At 41.2% G+C, this 7,378-nt stretch overlaps 1 protein-coding gene across 12 annotated transcripts in view; it reads left to right on the forward strand.

Annotated features, from left to right (window-relative positions):
• Window positions 1–1,760: 1,760 nt before the first annotated feature.
• LOC128688687 (nitric oxide synthase-interacting protein homolog) overlaps window positions 1,761–7,378 on the forward strand; it is a 73,820-nt gene continuing 68,202 nt past the window's right edge. Inside the window, exons 1-3 of one of the 12 annotated variants that reach the window (XM_053776678.2) lie at window positions 1,855–2,315; window positions 3,338–3,462; window positions 6,091–6,151. The gene's annotated coding sequence lies outside the window, so the exon portion shown is untranslated. The other 11 variants (XM_070083316.1, XM_053776674.2, XM_053776730.2 and 8 more) reach the window with 11 other exon arrangements.

The following is a 7,378-nucleotide window of genomic DNA, read 5'->3' on the forward strand; positions in this document are numbered from 1 at the left end:
GTGCTGAAATTCAGGTTGTTGTCAAGGTATAAGCCTAGGAATTTTCCCCCATTATTTCTGGTAATTAGAGTGTTGTCAATCTTAATGTTAATTTGTGCATCTCCTGCTCTGCTACCAAACATAATATAGTAAGTTTTGTCAGTGTTAAGCGTAAGTTTATTGGCTGTCATCCAAGTCGATATTTTAATCAGCTCCTCATTCACAATGGTGTTGAGGGTGGCAAGATTAGGGTGAGAGATGACATAAGTCGTGTCATCAGCAAAGAGAATGGGTTTCAGGTGTTGGGATACGTTTGGAAGGTCATTGATGTATATGAGGAAGAGCAGGGGACCAAGGACACTTCCCTGCGGAACTCCAGTATCAAGTGGCCGTGTTGCTGATGCTGTGTCTTTAATGGTGACGTACTGATACCTATTAGTAATGTAAGATTTGAAATAAGCAAGCGCATGGCCTCTTATACCGTAGTGGTCAAGTTTGTGGAGTAGGATTTGGTGGTTTACTGTGTCAAAAGCTTTTCTTAGGTCAATAAAAATTTCTAGTGGATATTCTGCTAGAAAAATGACAGGATGGATAATGAGAACCTTCAAAACTAGGGATTCCAAGCCCATGATGACACTCTTCAGGTCGCTTGTTCTATCTAGGCTGGAATATTGCTGCACACTAACAGCACCTTTCAAGGCAGGTAAAATTGCTGACCTAGAAAATGTACAGAGAACCTTCATGGCGCACATACAGGAGATAAAACACCTCAATTACTGGGAGCGCTTGAAGTTCCTAAACCTGTACTCCCTGGAACGCAGGCGGGAGAGATACATGATTATATACACTTGGAAAATCCTAGAGGGATTAGTACCGAACTTGCACACGAAAATCACTCGCAACGAAAGCAAAAGACTTGGCAGACGATGCAACATCCCCTCAATGAAAAGCAGGGGTGTCACTAGCACGTTAAGAGACAACACAATAAGTGTCAGGGGCCTGAGACTGTTCAACTGCCTCCCAGCATAAATAAGGGGGATTACCAACAGACCCCTGGCTGTCTTCAAGTCGGTGCCTGACCAGCCGGGCTGTGGCTCGTACGTTGGTTTGTGTGCAGCCAGCAGTAACAGCCTGGTTAATCAGGCTCTGATCCACCAGGAGGCCTGGTCACAGACCGGGTCGCGGGGGCGTTGACCCCCGGAATTCTCTCCAGGTAAACTCCAGGTAATACTGGTTTTGGTTCCCAGCCTTGACAAACTTGGTTAAACCAATCTGATGAAGATCCATTGTGATCTTTGTTATACTAATTTTTGCTCTACCGCTCACAGGATGAGCATAGGGTGCACAATAAACTAGTCAGTCAGGCGGTATAACTAAAAACGATCTTCTCAGTTCTCAATAGCCATGACAGGACTCGCAGAAATGGTTTTAAGTTGGAAAAAATCAGATTCAGGAAGGATAAAGAAAAGCACTGGTTTGGTAATAGAGTTGTGGATGGGTGGAACAAACTCTCGAATGCCTTCATAGAAGCTAAAACGTTGTGTAGTTTTAAAAATAGGTTAGATAAATACATGAGTGGGTGTGGGTTGGACCTAACTAGCTTGTGCAAATAAGTCTTATGCCGTGCTCCCTTCCTTAAGTGGATGTGACCTGATCTGACTTGGTTTGGCATTGATTTAAGCCAGTAGGAGATTTGGATCTGCCTCGCATGGGCCAGTAGGCTTGCTGTAGTGTTCCTTCTTTCTTATGTTCATTCAGCTTTGAGCACTATTTTTTCCCCAGAAACTTGGGAGCAGGGCTCGATACGGCGTAAGCTGTGATGGCCCTATAAACCCTCAACAAAACACGGCGGAAGCTTTTATTCAGGTGCAGGTTTACGACTTCTGCGCCAGCCTTCGTCGAGTGTGGACGTCTCTCTCTCGCTTGAGTATCAGTGACAAATTTCCCCCGTTCTCACTGGGACGCTTGTCCTCATCTATTTTGCCCACCTGGCACTTGACAGGAGGGGCACCTGTTCATCGGCTTACTTTAGCCAGCTCCATTTTTTCCGCTCTGCGGGAAATTCTTTAACGGTCTTTGGTGGGAAGCCGGTTACTCAACTCAGGTGGGAGTGTAGGCGTCCCTCCCTGCTGGGGCTTGGCAAGGGCGTCCACCGTATCTAATTGGAAACTTCAAGTTTCTATCTCTATTTACAAAGGAACTTTTGTTCCTTTTCTCTCATCGTCCAGCCTTGGGCAAAAAAAATTTTTTCTCGTACCATCGAGAAACCGGGCTCGATACAGCGTCTGCTGTCAGTGGCCCTGATAAACCCAACAAAGAAAGAAAAGAAAGTGCAGGTTCACATAAATTTATTTATTTATTTATTAATTTATTAATTTGAACATGATACAGAGAAGTAAAAAAGGAATACAATAAAGTGCAACATGCCAAAGCCCCTTGTATACAGAGCATTATGGGCTGGCTTAAAATTAACTTAAGATTAACTAAGCAATAATATATTCAGTGGTAAAACATTATTGTAAACAGATAACAATTAAGCACAAATGAGTATTACAAAGACAGGTCATATGGTCATTTACTGTATTGCTGTGCATTCAGTACCCCTCAAGGAAGGTTCCTTGATGTTGGTGAGGGGCTCTTGATTTAGGGAATTGGATCAGTGCTCCAGTTCCCCGAATTAAGCCTGAATGCCTTCCACATCCCCCCCCCCAGGCGCTGTATAATCCTCCGGGTTTAGCGCTTCCCCCTTGATTATAATAATAATAATAATAATAATGTGCATTCAGTAGACTGGAGTATTCTGTTAGGTAATGTAATTAAAAAATAACAAAGTTTGATTGGGTCTGAGGTTAAACATTTCTGAGATACAATTATGAGAAACATTTATGAGTTACAATTTATAAGATAAAATTATTCAGTATTTATTTGGTTTTGGGTGAGTAAGTGATTTTTGAGAAGTAACTTGAATTTATAAACAGACAGTGTTTCTTTTATATTTACAGGTAATGAATTCCAGATTTTAGGGCCTTCTGTGCCAGCCTTTGTCGGGTGTGGACGTTGCTCTCTCTCTCTCTCTCTCTCTCTCGCCTGAGTATCAGTGACAAATTTCCCCCATTCTCTTTGGGACGCTTGTCCTCATCTATATTGCCCACCGGGCACTTGACAGAAGGGGCACCTGTTCATCGGCTTTTAGCCAGCTCCATTTTTTTCCACTCTGCGGGAAATTCTTTATCGGTCTTTGGAGGGAAGGCGGTTACTGAACTCAGGTGGGAGTGTAGGCGTCCCTCCCTGCTAGGGCTTGGCAAAGGGGTCCACGGGATCTAATTGGAAACTTAAGTTTTTGTCTCTATTTACAAAGGAACTTTGTTCCTTTTCTTACATCGCCAACCTTGAGCAACAAATCTTTGTCATGCCATCGAGAAGTCGGGCTGGATATGGCTTATGTTGTCAGTGGCCCTGATAAACCCAACACAGAAAGAAAAGGTACACATAAATACAGTTACATAGATTATCATACATAGCAGCATATGTGTAGATTCCCATTCTTGTTGTTAAGGCAGAGTACCATGAAGAACAAGACATTGTATAAAAGCTAGACATAGGGTCCTGCGAGCTTCAGTTGCGTCAATTGTATATGCTCTAAAAGAATAAAAGATAGTAAGTTAGTTTATTTACGGCGTAAGCTGTCAGTGGCCTTGATAAACCCAACACACAAAAAAGAAAGAAGTAAGTTTATTTAGGTACACATAAGTAAAATTATCATATAGAGTAACTTGTGTAAATTACCTAGGATAACCCAAAATATGCCTGCTACAATGTTCCTCTGTTTTTATGTTCTTAGGTGTCCTGTAGCTCAATTGCTAGTGCACTCGACCAGTAAATAAGTTTATTCAGTTACAGGTACACACAAATAGTTATATAAATTATCATACATAGCAGCAGATGTGTAGGTTACCTAGAATAACCTAAAAAAATTCAAAGTGACTACAGTGGACCCCCGCATAACGATCACCTCCGAATGCGACCAATTGTGTAAGTGTATTTATGTAAGTGCGTTTGTACGTGTATGTTTGGGGGTCTGAAATGGACTAATCTACTTCACAATATTCCTTATGGGAACAAATTCGGTCAGTACTGGCACCTGAACATACTTCTGGAGAGAAAAAATATCGTTAACCGGGGGTCCACTGTAATTTCCATTGGGGTCCTTGTAATAACAAATTATTCAAACAATGAAAGAAGATATACTAGGAATAAGGTAAAGTGAGTTATTTACACTAGCATTAAAGATAGGATCAGATCACAATAATAGGTACATGTATGTTAGCTATACAAGAAATCACTCTCCTTTCTTTCTGTAGCTACATTCATTAGGTACCTTTTTGTTCTCTTCTTGAACTGGCTCATGCTGTAGCAGGTTTTGAAGTTTGCAGGCAGTCTGTTCCATTCCATTATTGCTGTACAATAAAATGTGTTTGTAGCCTGGCCACTGACTGGGGTTACTACGAAGTTGTGCTTCCTTCCCCTAATACTATAATTGTTCTTCTCAGTTTTTAAAAATTTGGCAGCAAGATGTTCTGGACACTGTTTGTGATCAGTTTTATAAACATGATTTAGGTTCAGTTGTTTTACTCTGTCTTCAGCATTTACGTATTTGTACTCGCCTATTTGTGGTTGCAGGGGTCGAGACTCAGCTCCTGGCCCTGCCTCTTCACTGATCACTACTAGGTCCTCTCTCTCCCTGCTCCATGAGCTTGATCATACCTCATCCTACTTCCACTACATCACTTGCCAGACTATTCCACTTCCTGACAGCTCTATGACTGAAGAAATACTTCCTAACATCCCTTTGACTCATCTGAGTCTTCAACTTCTAATTGTGACCCCTTGTTTCTGTGTCCCATCTCTGGAATATCCTGTCTCTGTTCACCTTGTCTATTCCTCGCAGAATTTTGTATGCCGTTATTGTGTCTCCCCTAACTCTCCAGTCCTCCAGTGTTGCCAGGTCGATTTCCCTTAACCTTTCTTCATAGGACATACCCCTTAGCTCTACAACTAGCCTTGTTGCAAACCTTTGCACTTTCTCTTATTTCCTGATGTGCTTGACGTGTGGATTCTAAACTGGTGCTGCAAACTCCAGTATGGGCCTGACGTACTTGGTGTACAGAGTTTTGAATGATTCCTTACTGAGGTATCGGAACGCAATTCTCAGGTTTACCAGGCGCCCATATGCTGCAGCAGTTATCTGGTTGATGTGTGCTTCCAGAGATGTGCTCAGTATAATACTCTTCCCAAGATCTTTCTCCTTGAGTGAGGTTTGCAGTCTTTGGCCACCTAGCCTATATTCTGTCTGGTGTCTTCTTTGCCCTTTCCCAATCTTCATGACTTTGCATTTGGCAGGGTTAAATTCAAGGAGCCAGTTGCTGGACCATGCGTCCAACCTGTTCAGGTCTCTTTGTAGTCCTGCCTGATCCTCATCTGATTTAATTCTCCTCATTAACTTTGCATTGTCTGCAAACAGGGACACTTCCATCATGTCATTGATATAATACCAAAAATAGCACTGGTCCTAGGCCTGACCTTTGTGGGATCCCGCTCATCACAGGCGTCCACTGTGATACCTCATCCCATACCATGACTTCTTGTTGCCTCCCTATCAGATCTTCTCTGATCCATTGCAGTGCCCTTCCTATTATATGTGCCTGATCCTCTAGCTCCTGCACTAATCTCTTGTGAGGAACTGTGTTGAAGGCCTTCTTGCAGTCCAAGAAAATGCAATCAACCCACCCCTCTCTCGTGTTTTACCTCTGTTATCTTGTCATAAAATTTCAGTAGGTTTGTGGCACCAGGATTTGCCTTCCATAAATCTGTGCTGATTGTTGTTTATAATCTTGTTCTGTTCTAGGTGCTCCACCATTCTCCTCTTGTTAATCTTCTCCATGACTTTGCATATTATACATGTCAATGACACTGATCAGCATATCTAGTTGTTGTAATTCATCCTGACCTACATGCTGTCTCAGACCCAGGTCCAGGATGAATCTTACCATTTTATTTTGTGTCAATTGTATAAGCTGTAAAAGAATAAATAAAATAATAAGTATATGTTAGTTTTCTTACAGCAAAAGCTGTCAGTGGCCCTGATAAACCCAACGAAGAAAAATAGAAAGAAGTAAGTTATTTAGGTGCACATAAGTACAATTATCCTACATGTAATAACTTGTGTAAATTACCTAGGATAACCCAAAATAGGCCTACTATAGTATTCCTTTTTTATGTTCTTAGGTGTCCTGTAGCTTGATTACTAGTGCACTCGACTCACACACTGAGGTTCGTGCTTTGATCCCTGGTATGGATGGAAACATTCGGACCTGTTTCCTTAAGGTACCTGCTGTCCATGTTCACCTATCAGTAAAATTGGTACCTGGGTGTTAGTCAACTTGTGTGGGTTACATCCTGGGGACAAAAATTTACCTTATTTGCCCGAAATGCTCCGTTTATCAAGGGGCTTTCTACATAGTATGTCACTGATGTCAGCAAGGTCTGTATACCTTATACATTTACTTGTAGAAATAAAGATTATTATTATTATTATTATTATTATTATTATTATTATTATTATTATTATTATGTTTATTCAGCTGAACATACAAATACAAATAATTTTTTTTTGCAGTATACTGGTAATTTAGTTTACATGTAATAAAATATTGTCAGGCATAAAAGCCACTAGCATGTGGTGCCTTTCAGGCAAGAAGTAAAAATAACGAGATGTAAGATTGCTTAATGGGTATTTCCAAAAGGATTTCTTGAAAGATTGACACTTGGAGGTTACTGTGTTAGGATAAGCATTGAATGCTGTCCTGCGTAATGGGTTTGAAATCGGAAGCCGAGAGCTGAAATGTTATTTTAGAATTTCCAACAAAATATAAGATTTTGTTTAGATTTTAAACTCCCAGATGGTTAGCCACCCAGGATAACCCAAGAAAGTCGGTGCATCATTGAGGACTGTCTGTCTTATTTCCACTTGATACTGGAGTTCCACAGGGAAATGTACTTGGACCCCTTCTCTTCCTCATTTACATCAGTGAACTTCCAAACGTATCCCAACACCTGAAACCCATTCTCTTTGCTGACGACATGACTTATGTCATCTCCCACCCTAATCTTGCCATCCTCAACACCATTGTTAACGAGGAGCTGCTCAAAATATCAACTTGGATGACAGCCAATAAACTTACACTTAACACTGACAAAACCTACTATATTATGTTTGGTAGCACAGCAGGTGTTGCGCAACATAACATTAAGATCAACAACACACTAATTGCCAGACATAATGAGGGCAAATTCCTAGGCCTATACCTCGACAACAACCTAAATTTCAGCACCCATATCC

This window comes from Cherax quadricarinatus, chromosome 1, assembly GCF_038502225.1.
Source record: "Cherax quadricarinatus isolate ZL_2023a chromosome 1, ASM3850222v1, whole genome shotgun sequence".
NCBI classification, from domain to species: domain Eukaryota; kingdom Metazoa; phylum Arthropoda; class Malacostraca; order Decapoda; family Parastacidae; genus Cherax; species Cherax quadricarinatus.